Below are 16,616 nucleotides of genomic sequence, written 5' to 3'. Positions count from 1 at the left end.
TATGATGAACCTTTACAAAACACTGGTTCAGCCCCAACTGGAGCATTGTGTCCAATTCTGGGCCCCGCACTTTAGGAAGGATGTGAAGGCCTTAGAGAGGGTGCAGAGGAAATTGACCAGAGTGGTCCCGGGGATGTGGGACTTCAGTTACATTGATAAACTGGAGAAGCTGGGGTTGTTCTCCTTGGAGCAGAGAAGGTTGAGAGGAGATTTGATCGAGGTGTTCAGAATCACGAGGGGTCTAGACAGAGTGGATAGAGAGAAACTGTTCCCGTTGGCGAAGGGTCGAGAATCAGAGGACACAGATTTAAGGTGGATGAGCGAAAGAACTAAAGGCGACATGAGGAAAAACTTTTTTACGCAGCGAGTGGTTAGGATCGGGAATGCGCTGCCTGAGAGGGCGGTGAAGGCAGACTCAATCATGGCTTTCATAAGGGAATTGGATCAGTACCTGAAGGAAAAACATTTGCAGGGCTCCGGGGAAAGGGTGGGGGAGTGGGACTGGTTGAAGTGATCTTGCAGAGAGCCGGCACTGGCCGAATGATCTCCTTCTGTGCTGTAACCGTTCTATAATTTATTGATTCTATAATGAATGTAGCTAGAGATGTACCACAAAGAGCATTAGGGATTATTGTCCCCAAACTGTGTTTCACTAATAAAGTAAAAGATATCGTGGGCTTGTTCATGATGGACACTTTTTTCCCACTCAGAGCTTATGTACTAAGTATTATAGCAGAAGGAACTTGCATTTATATAGCGCCTTTCACATCCCCAGGATGTCCCAAAGTATTTCACAGTCATTGGCTAACTTTCGAGGTGTAGTCATTGTACTTGTTGACAAACACTGCAGCCCTTTTGAACAAGGCTCGATCCCACAAATGAGCAAATGTTTATGGTGCCTTGGCTTGCCTAACCCGAGACTAGACTGAATTGCAGAACAAATGCAATCGTTCACATGGACCCACTGCGGGACCTTATATCAGAGCTTCGACTTAGACAGCATCCTCGTCACATTTTTCAGCAACCTGGAGAAATGAACCATACGCCATGAATGAATCTGTTGCAATGACTGCCATGTGACACACAAATGGCCACGAGCGCATTGGAAGATCCCACAAGCAGTACGGAGATGCGTTGACAACTGATGTGCTTTCCATAGTGTTAGTTGAGTGAGCCATGTTGGCCGAGATACTGGGAGAGTCCCCTTCTAATAGTCCCTTCACACAGGGACTGGGCCTCAGTTTAATGATCCATGGTATGCAGAACGGCGTGTCTATCAGTGTAGTCCTCCCTCAGTACTGCACTGAAATGCCAGCTTCGGATATAAGCTGGAGTACACTTGATCCAAAACGTTCTGACTCAGACCAACTGAGGCAAGCTGACAACCCAGCGTATGATAGGTGGAGCTGATGTTCTGGGCGGAGATAACATGGACTGAGGAGCATTCTTTATCCCGAAATCTTGTAAGGAAATACCATATAATACTTGGTGGAACAATTCAAGCTTGTGCCTGGGGCCGTGTTACCGTGACAGGACAATTGCTGGAGAAGAGGACAAACACTAAGGGAGCCAGGCCGATTTTTGGTCCAAGGAGGGCGGGGTCCTGAACTGAGCTGTGCTCAGTCGCGTCCGATTTTCCTGTATTTTCCCAGGCGATCCAACAGCTGAGGCGCAGGAGAAAGATCATGGGCCTGAATTTGCGTTCGGAGGCTCCCTGTGGGCGAATGCTGCCGAACTGCAAGAAAAATACGCACTTACCTGATCGCAAGTCACCTGAAATTGGGTAGAGCGCTGTCATTCGCGCTTGATCTACTGCCCTCCCTTCCTGCCTGGGCCCCAAAGCCCAATCTGGAAGACGTTAGAATTTGTTTGCGTCTGACGCTAACTTTTCACAATTTTAACGAGGTGCGACTAAATTTCTCCCCTTATCCAGTGCCAGGACCAGTTAGTTTTTTATAGCTGCTGCTGATGTTCGCAATGTCACGCTGTGTTCATTGAATCAAGGCAGATTGCTTCTTTTGTTCACAGTTTATTAAGGCTTGACAGATACTCGGTTTAAAGATTACTGCATACTTACAGAGAAACATAGAAAATCGGTGCAGGAGTAGGCCATTCGGCCCTTCGAGCCTACACCACCATTCAATGAGTTCATGGCTGAACATGCAACTTCAGTATCCCATTCCTGTTTCTCGCCATACCCCTTGATTCCCCCTAGTAGTAAGGACTTATTTGATTAATACTAAAAATGATTATTTAAAGAACTGTAGAAGTTACATATCAAAAATACAAGTCACAGTACATGTGTGAGGTTACAACAAATGCTTACATCCTGTTAATAATCATCAGGTACATATTTGGTTAATGCAAAGGTGATTTCACAAAATACATATTCAATACAGATTTAACAAGTGGTAGAATAGTCTTTAGCCGCGAAATTGCCCCTTGCCCCGATTGAAGGCGGTAACCTCCCGCAGCCAGGGTTTCCTGCGCCCGACGTGGAATTAAAGGGGAGGGCCGCCCGCTGCACACTCTGCAGGCCGTCACTGGGCCATCAGGGACGCGATCGATCAGGCCAGCAGCCCGGTACCCAAAACGCAGTGCCGGCCTGCACAATGGCGGTCTGATCGATGCAAGGGCCGCCATTGTTGGGCCGACACAAGAGTCAGGCGACAAATATAAATGGCAGCCCGGATCGCTCAAGGCCTCCCCTTGACCTCCGCCCGCACCGGCCTCGTGACCCCCGTGGGGCACAAAGGGGTACGGTGCAGGGCGGTGACGGGTCAGCGTGCATGGCGATGACATCATCATCAGTTGCGCACCGACCAGGGGTGCTAACCGCGGGGCGCACGCTGCCAGGACTGCGCCCCTCAAGACTCCAGGGCAGTTTTCCCGGAGACACTGCTCATCTGTTAGCTCCAGCACCCCACGCCCACCGGAGGGGCAAACGGGGATATAAAAAGGGGTAATTCGACCCTACAAGATGCATCTGTATGAAACTTTTTTCTTAAACGGGGATGTATTTTCATCCTTTACATTTGAGCATTGGCCCGTATGGCGGCAAAGAGCAAAATCTGTCTGGGGGTTGGGACGGGGGGAGTATCGTATGTCTGTAACACAGCCTCCTGATTTTCATCCCAATCAAATTGGTTAAGAATAAAATGCGATGGTTCTGTAAGGGTCTTGTGGTCCTCCATGTCTGATTTTCTTTCCTGCTCCATCTAGTTCATGTTTACCGTTTAGGAATTAATGCAACCATCCATCGCAAACAGTAAATCAATGGAACAATCCAAGGCAGTGTAAGCAACTGCATTTAATGCACCTGGGATGGCAGCTGTTCTTGTCCTGCTGATCATCTGTTTGCATGAAAATGAGGGGAAGAAAAAAACATAATGCATTGATTCATCTAAAATTCATACAACATAATCGAAATAGTTATCATTTCATACAATGGTGCTTTGTGTAGAATCTCGGTTTTACGCATTTCTCCTTTCGTGTGATGAGGTTCATTTGAAAACCGCTGTTTATGTGAATGAATAATTGTTTATCTGTCACTGACAGATTATCTGGTCATTATCACAACACAGCAGGCTGGAGCCATTAGAAGGAGCAATGGGCGGTGGCCTGGCCCCAGCCCGCAAGACCATCAGCAGGCCGGGGCCATTGGAGGGAGCAGCGTGCAGCGGCATACCACTGCAGGGAGCAGCGCGTGCTGCTGCAGGAGGGCGACGGCTGGCTGCAGTGCGGGCAGCTACAGCAGGAGTGGCAAAATCGGGGCGAAGGAGTGGCAAAAGTTCGTAGAGGGGTTTGATCGCGGCCCAGGAGAGGCGAGTGTTTGGGGCCCAGAGGAGGCAGCAGCAGGGGGAGCTGGTCTCCAATTGTCTTGGGTAATCCTTGCCACTGGACCAAGACATAAGAACATAAGAACATAAGAATTAGGAACAGGAGTAGGCCATCTAGCCCCTCAAGCCTGCTTTGCCATTCAAAAAGATCATGGCTGATCTGGCCGTGGACTCAGCTCCACTTACCCACCCGCTCCCCATACCCCTTAATTCCCTTATTGGTTAAAAATGTATCTATCTGTGATTTGAATACATTCAATGAGCTAGCCTCAACTGCTTCCTTGGACAGAGAATTCCACAGATTCACAACCCTCTGGGAGAAGAAATTCCTTCTCAACTCAGTTTTAAATTGGCTCCCCCGTATTTTGAGGCTGTGCCCCCTAGTTCTAGTCTCCCCGACCAGTGGAAACAACCTCTCTGCCTCTATCTTGTCTATCCCTTTCATTATTTTAAATGTTTCTATAAAATCACCCCTCATCCTTCTGAACTCCAACGAGTAAAGACCCAGTCTACTCAATCTATCATCATAAGGTAACCCCCTCATCTCCGGAATCAGCTGAGTGAATCGTCTCTGTACCCCCTCCAAAGCTAGTATATCCCTCCTTAAGTAAGGTGACCAAAACTGCACGCAGTACTCCAGGTACGGCCTCACCAATACCCTATACAGTTGCAGCTGGACCTCCCTGCTTTTGTACTCCATCCCTCTCGCAATGAAGGCCAACATTCCATTCGCCTTCCTGATTACCTGCTGCACCTGCAAACTAACTTTTTGGGATTCATGCCCATTCAAATAATATTCCCTTTCACTGTTTTTTTCCCCCAAGGTGGATGACCTCACATTTTCCGACATTGTATTCCATCTGCCAAACCTTAGCCCATTCGCTTAACCTATCTAAATCTCTTTGTAGCCTCTCTGTGTCCTCTACACAATCCACTTTCCCACTAATCTTTGTGTCATCTGCAAATTTTGTTGCACTACACTCTGTCCCCTCCTCCAGGTCATCTATGTATATTGTAAACAGTTGTGGTCCCAGCACCGATCCCTGTGGCACACCATTAACCACCGATTTCCAACCCGAAAAGGACCCATTTATCCCAACTCTCTGCTTTCTGTTAGCCAGCCAATTCTCTCTCCATGCTAATACATTTCCGCTGACTCCGCGTATCTTTATCTTCTGCAGTAACCTTTTGTGTAGCACCTTGTCGAATGCCTTTTGGAAATCTAAATACACCACATCCATCGGTACACCTCTATCCACCATGCTCATTATATCCTCAAAGAATTCCAGTAAATTAGTTAAACATGATTTCCCCTTCATGAATCCATGTTGCGTCTGCTTGATTGCACTATTCCTATCTAGATGTCCCGCTATTTCTTCCTTAATGATAGCTTCAAGCATTTTCTCCACTACAGATGTTAAACTAACCGGCCTATAGTTACCTGCCTTTTGTCTGCCCCTTTTTTAAACAGAGGCGTTACATTAGCTGCTTTCCAATCCACTGGTACCTCCCCAGAGTCCAGAGAATTTTGGTAGATTATAACGAATGCATCTGCTATAACTTCCGCCATCTCTTTTAATACCCTGGGATGCATTTCATCAGGACCAGGGGACTTGTCTACCTTGAGTCCCATTAGCCTGTCCAGCACTACCCCCCTAGTGATAGTGATAGTCTCAAGGTCCTCCCTTCCCACATTCCTGTGACCAGCAATTTTTGGCATGGTTTTTGTGTCTTCCACTGTGAAGACCGAGGCAAAATAATTGTTTATTTTGCTTATTGCCAGACCTAGCTCTGTCAAGCCCGTGTGGTGGCTGGTGTGCAACGGTCACCCTACATTAAAAAAATCCACGCACAGGCATCTTCCACCCTTCAACATGTAGCTCAGGATCTGGAATATTAGGTCCTTCATTCTAATACCTGTGAACTCATCCCTTTTTGGTGTGGAAGCAAATCATCCTCGTTTTGAGGGACTGCCTATGATGATGATTCCGTCAAAGTCAACAGTATTTTTTAATGATTCATTCTTGGAATGTGGGTGTCACTGGCAAGGCCGGCATTTATTGCCTGTCCCCAATTGCCCTCAAGAAGGTGGAGGTGAGCTGCCTTCTTGAACTGCCACAGTCCCCATGTGGTGAAGGAGTAACGGTTTGGAACTAGTAAGAGGCTAGTTTGGCCATTTCAGGGGGCAGTTTAGATTCAACCACATTGGCTGTGGGTCTGGAGTCACATGCTCTCGCATGGGGAAAAACTAACCCTGAAATAAATAGAAACAAACTTTTCAAAAATATAAGTGTTTTATTTAACTTTCTTAAAATTTGTAATTATTTATCATAATGGAGAAATTTGACACTCCACAAAATTAAAATTAGTCTTTCAGGGCCATAATATTTGTTTAGCAGTCAATAGGCCTTTGAAACCCCAGTTACACCTAATCCAACAAGGTCTAACTTTTAATGGGGTATTTAACAGCGATATCACCGCAGAAAAACCCAAGTTTTAATCAGTTTCCCTGATTACGCTGATTGCCAGGTGGAGGGATGGTGGAGGGCTAGGGGGATGGGGGCTGGGGGGGGGGGAGGGTGGGCTGGGGGCGGGGGGGGGAGGGTGGGCTGGGGGGGGAGGGGGGCTGGGGGCGGGGGGAGGGGGGCTGGGAGCGGGGGAACACATCGCAGCCCGTGTCGGAGCAGAGAATGACTAATCGCAACTTCAGGATTTCCCCGTTTAGATGCGCATGGGCTGCATCATAGAAACATAAAAACATAGAAAATAGGTGCAGGAGTAGGCCATTTGGCCCTTCGAGCCTGCACCACCATTCAATAAGATCATAGCTGATCGTTCCCTCAGTACCCCTTTCCTGCTTTCTCTACATACCCCTTGATCCCTTTAGCCATAAGGGCTATATCTAACTCCCTCTTGAATATATCCAATGAACTGGCATCAACAACTCTCTGCGCCAGGGAATTCCACAGGTTAACAACTCTCTGAGTGAAGAAGTTTCTCCTCATCTCAGTCTTAAATGGCCTACCCCTTATCCTAAGACTGTGTCCCCTGGTTCTGGACTTTCCCATCATCGGGAACATTCTACCCGCATCTAACCTGTCCCGTCCCGTCAGAATCTTGTATGTTTCTATGAGATCCCCTCTCATCCTTCTAAACTCCAATGTATAAAGGCCCAGTTGATCCAGTCTCTCCTCCTGAAATTGCGGTCAGATTCAGGGGGGTAATAACAGCAAATGCTGTTTGTTCGTCGTTATTACCCACCGTAAATTCCAGCCCATAATCATCTGTAACAAAATGATGAATTGACTCCGATGAATTGAATCTGATGCATGAGGAAGTAGGAACTTTGAAAAATTATTTTCTCGTTACTTGTCTTCCTGGGAAATACATATTTTAGTTTCTAAACTATTTTTTTAATATTAGTTCATGGGATGTGGGCGTCGCTGACAAGGCCAGCATTTATTGCCCATCGCGAATTGCCCCTTGAGAAGGTGGTGGTGAGCCGCTGCCTTGAACCGCTGCAGTCCATGTGGTGAAGGTACTCCCACAGTGCTGTTACGGAGGGAGTTCCAGGATCCAGTGACGATGAAGGAACGGCCGATATATTTCCAAGTCAGGATGGTGTGTGACTTGATGAGGAACTTGCAGGTGATGCTGTTCCCATGCACCTGCTGCACTTGACCCTCTAGGAGGTTACGAGTTTGGGATGTGCTGCCAAAGAAAACTTGGCGAGTTACTGCAGTGTCTTATAGATGGTATACAATGCAGCCACAGTGTGCTGGTGGTGAAGGGAGTGACTGTTGAAGGTGGTGGATGAGGAGCCAATCAAGCGGGCTGCTTTGTCCTGGATGGTGTCGAGCTTCTTGAGCGTTGTTGGAGCTGCACTCATCCAGGCAAGTGGAGCATATTCGATTACACTCTTGACTTGTGCCTTGTAGATGTTGGAAAGGCTTTGGGGAGCCAGGAGGTGAGACACTCACCACAGTATATTCAGCCCCTGACCTGCACTTGTTGCCAGTGGCTGGTCCAGTTAAGTTTCAATGGCGACCCCCGTGATGTTGATGGTGGGGGATTTGGTGATGGTAATGCCATTGAATGTCAAGGGATGGTGGTTTGACTCTCATTTGTTGGAGATAGTCAAGTATTTGGACTTTCAAAAGGCCTTTGACAAGGACCACACAAGAGATTAGTGTGCAAAATCGAAGTACATGGTATTGGAGGTAATGTACTGATGTGGATAGTGAACTGGTTGGCAGACAGGAAGCAGAGAGTCGGGATAAACGGGTCCTTTTCAGAATGGCAGGCAGTGACTAATGAAATGCCGCAGGGCTCAGTGCTGGGACCCCAGCTATTTACAATATACATCAATGATTTAGATGAAGGAATTGAGTGTAATATCTCCAAGTTTGCAGATGACACTAAACTGGGTGGTGGTGTGAGCTGTGAGGAGGACGCTAAAAGGCTGCAGAGTGACTTGGACAGGTTAGGTGAGTGGGCAAATGCATGGCAGATGCAGTATAATGTGGATAAATGTGAGGCTATCCTCTTTGGGGGCAAAAACACGAAGGCAGAATATTATCTGAATGGCGGCAGATTAGGAAAAGGGGAGGTGCAATGGGACCTGGATGTCATGGTTCATCAGTCATGAAAGTTGGCAGGCAGGTACAGCAGGCGGTGAAGAAGACAAATGGTATATTGGCCTTCATAGCTAGGGGATTTGAGTGTAGGAGCAGGGAGGTCTTACTGCAGTTGTACAGGGTCTTGGTGAGGCCTCACTTGGAATATTGTGTTCAGTTTTGGTCTCCTAATTTGAGGAAGGACGTTCTTGCTACTGAGGGAGTGCAGCGAAGTTTCACCAGACTGATTCCCAGGATGGCGGGACTAACATATGAGGAGAGATTGGATCAACTGGGCCTTTATACACTGGAGTTTAGAAAGATGAGAGGGGATCTCATAGAAACTTACAAGATTCTGACGGGATTGGACAGGTTAGACGCGGGAAGAATGTTTCCAATGTTGGGGAAGTCCAGAACCAGGGACACAGTCTAAGGATAAGGGGTAGGCCATTTAGGACTGAGATGAGGAGAAACTTCTTCACTCAGAGAGTTGTTAACCTGTGGAATTCTCTACCGCAGAGAGTTGTTGATGCCAGTTCATTAGATATATTCAAGAGGGAGTTAGATATGGCCATTACGGCTAAAGGGATCAAGGGGTATGGAGAGAAAGCAGGAAAGGGGTACTGAGGGAATGATCAGCCATAATCTTATTGAATGGTGGTGCAGGCTCGAAGGGCCAAATGGCCTAATCCTGCATCTATTTTCTATGTTTCTTTGTTTCTATTACCTAGTACTTGTGTGGTAGCTAAGTTACTTTGAATATTCCATCCCAATTATTTACCTTGCGTTTTTTTCTTCCACCTTAACACCAGGACGAGTACAATTACAGAAGTGTTCACAGTAACAAAGGCTATTATGACGATTTCGACCGTGTTTAAACCATCTGAGGAAATAAATTTCAATGAACAGCATACTTTAAAACTTCACACAAAACGGCTGAGAAAGGTTGCATAAAAAAGATAGAGGAGAAAAGGGGAGGTGGAGTAGCTGTACTTATGCGGGATTATTTAACGGCAGTAGAAAAAAGTGACACAGCTATCAGCAAGTCAACAATAGAATCCATATGGATAGAGAATGAAGATACCAAAGGATCAACCACACTAATAATGCTGTCTACAGACCACCTAGTAGTGAAAGGCAGGTGGAGGAAGAAGTATGCAGACAAATTAGGGAAATTAGTAAAAAAACAGAATAATAATCATAGGGGATTTCAACTACGCAGATATTAATTGAACTGAAGAGGTAGGTGAAGGGGATAAGGGAATGGAGTTCCTACACTGTGTACAGGACTCCTTTTTAACTCAATATAGAAAAAGCCCAACAGGGAGGATTGGCTATTGGATATAGTAATGCATATAAGAGAAATAAAAGTAGAGGAACATCTACGTAATAATGACCATAATATAATATGCTATAAGATGATCATTGAGAAGGACATAAGTATGACGAATACCAAGGTAATAGATTGGAGAAAAACTGATTTTGAGGGGCTAAGAACAGAACTTGGGAAAATAAAATGGGCAACTATATTGGCAAAAAATGATGTACAACAGCAATGGGAAACATTTAAAACGGTGTTCAACAAAATGCAGGAACAATATATTCCGCTAAAAGGAAAGATCAAGCTAAATACTAATGAGACTCCATGGATGAGTAAAGCCATGTGAACAATTGAGGGTAAGGAAAGAGACATACATTAAGTGCATAGACAGCAGGGGATGCATGACAAGGAAGAATGCAAAAAGATTAGAAGTCAAAAAACAAATAGGAAGGCAGGGAGAAACTGTGAAATTAAATTATAAAACAACAACTTTTATTTATATAGTGTCTTTAACATAGTAAAAGCTCCCAAGGTGCTTCACAGCAGACAAAACAGATAAATTTGACACCAAGCCACATAATTACAGCAGATGACCAAAAGCTTGGTCAAAGAACTGACTTAAAGACGGAAAGAGAGGTAGAGAGGCGGAGAGGTTTAGGGAGGGAGTTCCAGAGCTTGGGGCCCAGGCAGCTGAAGGCACGGCCACCGATGGTGGAGTGATTATAATCAGGGATGGTCAGGAGGGCAGAATTTGAAGAGTGCAGACATCTCGGGGGGTTGTGAGACTGAAAGAGATTACATAGATAGGGAGGGGCGAGGGCCATGGAAGAATTTGTAAACAAGGATGAGAATTTTGAAATCGAGGTGTTGCTTAACCGGGAGCCAATGATCACGTCAGCAAGCACAGAGGTGATGGGTGATTAGGACTTAGTGCGAGTTAGGACACGGGCTGCCAAGTTTTGGATGATGTCAAGTTTATGTAGGATAGAATGTGGGAGGCCCGCTAGGAGTGCTTTGGAGTAGTGAAGTCTAGAGGTAAAAAAGGCAAGGATGAGGGTTTCAGCAAGAGATGAGCTGAGGCAGGGGTGGAGACAGGCGATGTTACGGTGGTGGAAAAAGTGGTTTTAGTTATGCCGCAGATATGTGGTCAGAAGCTAATTTCAGGGTCTAATATGATGGCAAGGCTGCGAACAGTCTGGTTTAGCCTCAATAGAGGCTAGGGAGAGGGATGGAGTCAGTGGTTAGGGAACGTGGTTTGTGGCAGGGACCAAAGACAATGGCTTCGGTCTTCCCAGTATTTAATTGGAGAACATTTCTGCTCATCCGGTACTGGATGTCGGACAAGCATTATTATTATCAAGGAACATAAAACAAAATAGTAAAATATTTCACATCAATAAACAAAAGAAGGTTGGGATGGGAATAGGTCCATTAAGGGATAGACAGGAGAATACCACGGGTAATAATAGAAAGATGGCATAAATATTAAATAATAATTTTGCTTCAGTAATTACCAGGTAGATAGAAAAGGTGAACATGACATTGGATGATGAGATTAGTAATGAGATAAGTACATTTAAATTAAAAGAGGGAATATATTAAATAAACTAATCACTCAAAGAGGATAAAACTCCTAGTCCGGATGGATTGCATCCACTCATTTTAAAAGAATCGATGGAAGAGATAGCAGAGGCATTACTACACATATTTAATGATTCATTAGAAAAAGGTGTATTGTCAGTGGACTGGCGGATAGCAGACATGATGGGCTCAATTTTCCCCAATTATCTGCGCCGTTTCTTTGGCGTGCACCATTTTTTATGGAGTAAATTCAAATCTCCAAGTTTCCCCAAAGTTTCTGCACTAGTGTAATTAACTTAGGTAGGATTTTTTTAGACTACAATTTGTTTACCTCATTGGGGGCATAACCTGCCAATTCTGGCCATTTAAGCAAGTTTAGCCAGCTCCAATTTTTCTTAGGACGACTCTGGAAAAACATTCTGGGCGGTTAACAAAATCGACGCAGGCAAGACAATCAGCACAGCAGATGCAGTTCCACAGCCCAGACAGTACCAGCAGAGAGGGAGGGAGAGGGGGAGAGGAGAGAGAGCGGGTGTGGGGGAGGGGGGGGGGGAGAGGAGAGACGAGAGGGGGTGGAGGAAAGAAGGGGAGGGAAGAGGTGAGAGAAGGGGGGGGGAGGCCTTTCGGCTAGGGTTAGGAACAGCAACCAGCACCGGCACCAGGAGGCCATTCGGCCAGAGTTAGGAGAGGCACGGGGCACTGGGAGGGAGGGGGGATACACTTTTGTCATAAACTCTTTCATAATTTAATGCTGGTAATCTGCTGCAACGTGCAAGGTGTTATGTATGAATAAAGAGTCTGACTAGATACTGTGAGCTCAAAGTAAAGTGTGGCCTTAGTCTTTTATTGCCGGTCTCCAGAGTGCCTCTCCAGCCTGTGAGGCCTTTTAAGTACAGCTGCTCCCAAGGGATTGTGGGATCCCTTGGGACTCCAGGGGATGAGCCCTCTGGTGGCTACACAAGGGATATACAGGTTTACATATAAAACAACATTCCCCCCCAAAGTCAACAGTGTAACTATTTACAAGGTAAGTTGATCTGGGGCCTTTCTTGCCCTGGTTGATCGTCTCGGTGCAAATGCTGGTATTGGTGAATCTTTTGTTGGGCCCTCGCTGGGCTGCTGTGCAGCTGGCCTTGCTGGGCTGCCTGGTGTAGTGATTCCTGCTGGGCTGCTGCGGGTGATGGGTTCTGCTTCGTGGCCAACCGCGGTGCCGGTTACCACTGGTGTGTATGTTGGGGGGTCAAAGAAGGCAAGGTCCAAAGTGGGTTGCTCAGGATAGTCCGTAAATCTGAGTTTGATTTGGTCCAAGTGTTTCCGGTGAATGAGTCCATTTGAAAGTTTGACCTGAAACACCCTACTCCCCTCTTTGGCCACAACAGTGCCGGGAAACCATTTGGAACTTTGTCCGTAGTTCAACACTAATACACGATCATTGATTTCAATTTTGCATGACACATTTGCGCTATCATGACATGTACATTGTTGAATCCGCCTGCTCTCTACCTGTTCACGTAGATCAGGGTGGACTAAAGAGAGCCTTGTCTTAAGTGCCCTTTTTATGAGCAGTTCAGCGGGTGGAATCCCAGTGAGTGAGTGGGGTCTCGTGCGGTAACTAAGCAGGACTCGGGATAGGCGAGTCTGCAATGTGCCTTCAGTTATCCTCTTCAAGCTCTGCTTGATGGCTTGCATTGCTCTCTCTGCCTGATCATTGGATGCTGGTTTGAACGGGGCAGATGTGACATGTTTGATCCCATTACGGGTCATGAACTATTTGAACTCGGCACTGGTAAAACATGGCCCGTTGTCGCTCACCAGGACATCAGGCAGGCCGTGCGTGGCAAACATGGCCCGCAGGCTTTCAGTGGTGGCAACGGATGTGCTTGCCGACATTATCTCACATTCAATCCATTTGGAGTACGCATCTATAACCACGAGGAACATTTTACCCAAAAACGGACCTGCATAGTCGACATGGACCCTGGACCAAGGTTTGGAGAGCCAAGACCATAAACTTAGTGATGCCTCCATGGGTACATTGCTTAACTGTGAGCACGTGTTACATTTGTGCACGCAGGACTCTAAGTCCGCATCGATACCAGGCCACCACACATGGGATCTGGCTATCGCTTTCATCATTATAATGCCTGGGTGAGTAATGTGGAGATCACTGATGAAAGTGTCCCTGCCCTTCTTGGGGACCACTGCCCGATTTCCCCACAGAAGACAGTCTGCCTGTATAGACACTTCATCTTTGCGCCGCTGGTACGGTTTTACCTCTTCCTGCATTTCCACTGGGACACTGGACCAGCTCCCGTGAAGCACACAATTTTTTACTAGGGACAGTAAGGGGTCCTGGTTTGTCCAGCTTCTAATCTGTCGGGCTGTGACGGGTGATTGCTCACTCTCGAATGCTTCCATTACCATGACTAAATCTGCGGGCTGCGCCATTTCCACCCCCGTGGTGGGCAATGGCAGCCTGCTGAGAGCATCGGCGCAGTTTTCTGTGCCTGGCCTGTGGCGGATGGCATAGTTGTATGCGGACAACATGAGCGCCCATCTAATAGGAGGTGGGTGAGGTGGATTGACCCATCCACCTACACGGAGGTGTGTGGTGGGCCTGACCCATCCACCTCCATGGCACGAACCTGGTATTGCAGTACTTCCAGGAACGGTGCAGTGGCTCTCGGCCTTTTGGCTAAGAGCATTGGCGCAGAGTGATCCTTGATGTGTGCAAGGTGACCTCTGGCGTTTGTGATCTGACAAAGAATTGGAAAGATTGGCAACGAAAAATTTAAAAAAATAAATAATAAAAAAAATAAAAATAAAAAAAAAATTAAAAAAAAACATGAGCGCCCATCTCTGGATGCGGGCCGATGCATTCATATTTATCCCCTTACTTCAGGAAAAGAGGGATATCAGTGGCTTGTGGTCAGTTTCCAATTCAAATTTTAGCCCAAACAGGTATTGATGCATTTTCTTTAACCCATAGACACACGCTAACGCTTCTTTTTCAATCATGCTGTAGGCTCTCTTAGCCTTGGACAGACTTCTGGATGCATAAGCAACTGGTTGCAATTTCCCAGATTCATTAGCTTGCTGCAATACACACCCAACACCGTATGATGACGTATCACATGCTAGTACCAAACATTTACATGGACCATACAACACAAGCAATTTGTTTCAGCATAACAATTTTCTAGCTTTTACAAAGGCAGTTTCTTGGCTTTTACCCCATACCCATTCGTCTTCTTTATGTAGCAAGACATGCAGTGGTTCTAACAGGGTGCTGAGACCCGGTAAGAAGTTGCCAAAGTAGTTCAGGAATCCTAGAAATGACCGCAGCTCCATCATGTTCTGTGGCCTCAGTGCGTTCTCGATTGCCTCCGTCTTCGAATCGGTGGGCCTGATGCCATCCGCCACGATTCTTCTCCCCAGGAACTCCACTTCAGGTGCCAGGAAAACGCACTTCGAGCATTTTAACATGAGCCCCATGTAGTTGAGTCGACTAAGAACCTCCTCCAGGTTCTGCAGATGCTCGACTGTGTCCCGACCTGTAACCAAGATGTCGTCCTGGAAGACCACGGTGTGCGGGACCGACTTCAGTCAGCTTTCCATATTTCTCTGGAATATCACCACGGCTGATCGAATCCCAAACGGGCATCTGTTGTAAATGAAGAGACCTTTGTGCGTGTTGGTGCAGGTGAGGCCCTCCGATGATTCCTCCAGCTCCTGCGCCATGTAGGCCGAGGTCAAGTCCAGCTTTGTGAACATCTTTCCTCCCGCCAGTATCGCAAAAAGGTTGTCTGCCTTTGGTAGTGGGTATTGATCCTGCAGGGAGAAATGATTGATAGTTACTTTGTAATCACCACAGATTCTGACGGTGCCGTCTTCCTTGAGGACTGGGAAATTGGACTGGCCCACTTGTTGAATTCGATCGGCAAAATGATGCCCTCTCATTGCAGCCGGTCCAACTTGATCTCCACCCTCTTTCTCATCATGTACGGTACCACTCTCGCCTTGTGATGGACGGGTTGTGCCCCTGGAATTAGGTGGATCTGCACTTTTGCTCCTTGGAACTTCCCGATGCCTGGTTCGAACGGCGAGGGGAACTTGTTTAAGACCTGGGCACACGAAGTGTCTTCAACGGACGAGAGCGCTCGGACGTCATCCCAGTTCCAACGTATCTTTCCCAGCCAGCTCCTGCTGAGCAGCGTGGGACCTTCGCCCGGTACCACCCAGAGTGGTAGCTTGTGCACCGCTCCATCGTAGGAGACCTTTACAGTAGCACTGCCGATTACAGGATCCTTTGTGTAAGTTCTCAGTTTAATGCGAATGGGAGTCAGGACTGGCCTTGAGGCCTTGCTGCACCACAATTTATCGAAAGGCTTTTTGCCATGATGGACTGGCTCGCGTCTGTGTCCAGCTCCATTGACACCGGGAGTCCATTTAATTCAACCTTCAGCATTATCGGGGGAAACTTTGTGGTAAATGTGTGCACCCCATATACTCTGCCTCCTCGGGTCTGAGGCTCTGGTTCATCGTGATTCCCCGTGGATCTGTCCTCCTCTGCAACATGGTGGTTTGCAGGATTAGCAGGGTTTGCAGCTCGCCTGCACATACGTTGGAGGTGTCCCTTTATTCCACCGCCCTTGCAACATACCTTTTGAAGCGGCATGAATGGAAATGATGATCACCCCCGCAGCGCCAACAAGGTGTTAATGGCATTCATCACCCTTGATGGTGGACTCTCAGACATCTGCGGACGTGCAGCTGCAGGCATGTGCGGCTTGCCCTGTGCGTTGCGATTTGAAAACAAAATCACTTTGTTCACAGTTCTTGTAGCAGCACTCATTCTGAGAGAGTTGCTTAGTATTGTCACTGGTGGCAATGAACGCCTGGGCTATCGCTATAGCCTTACTCAAGGTTGGGGTCTCTACAGTCAAAAGTTAGCAAAGTATCACTTCATGGCCAATGCCAATTACGAAGAAGTCTCTGAGCATGTGCTCCAAATGTCCTTCAGATTCGCAATGCCCTGCAAGGCGTCTCAGCTCGCGACGTAGCTCACCACTTCCTGGCCTTCAGACCTTTTGTAGGTGTAGAACCGGTACTTCGCCATCAGAACACTTTCCTTCGGGTTCAGATGCTCCCGGACCAGTGTGCATAAATCATCGTATGATTTCTCTGTGGGTTTCACTGGAGGAAGCAGATTTTTCATGAGGCCACGTTGGTGCCCCACAGACGGTGAGGAGAATCGCC

The 16,616-nt window shown here is 47.0% G+C and overlaps 1 pseudogene; it reads left to right on the top strand.

Moving 5' to 3' along the window:
* The window catches only part of LOC139255884 (guanylate-binding protein 1-like), a 56,001-nt pseudogene extending 46,668 nt beyond the window's left edge, over positions 1–9,333 (top strand).
* Positions 9,334–16,616: the final 7,283 nt, after the last annotated feature.

Source organism: Pristiophorus japonicus, unplaced genomic scaffold (genome assembly GCF_044704955.1).
Source record: "Pristiophorus japonicus isolate sPriJap1 unplaced genomic scaffold, sPriJap1.hap1 HAP1_SCAFFOLD_658, whole genome shotgun sequence".
In the NCBI taxonomy this organism is placed as follows: Eukaryota; Metazoa; Chordata; class Chondrichthyes; family Pristiophoridae; genus Pristiophorus; species Pristiophorus japonicus.
Note: the sequence above shows the minus strand (reverse complement) of the source record. Positions and strands in the feature narration are given on the sequence as shown.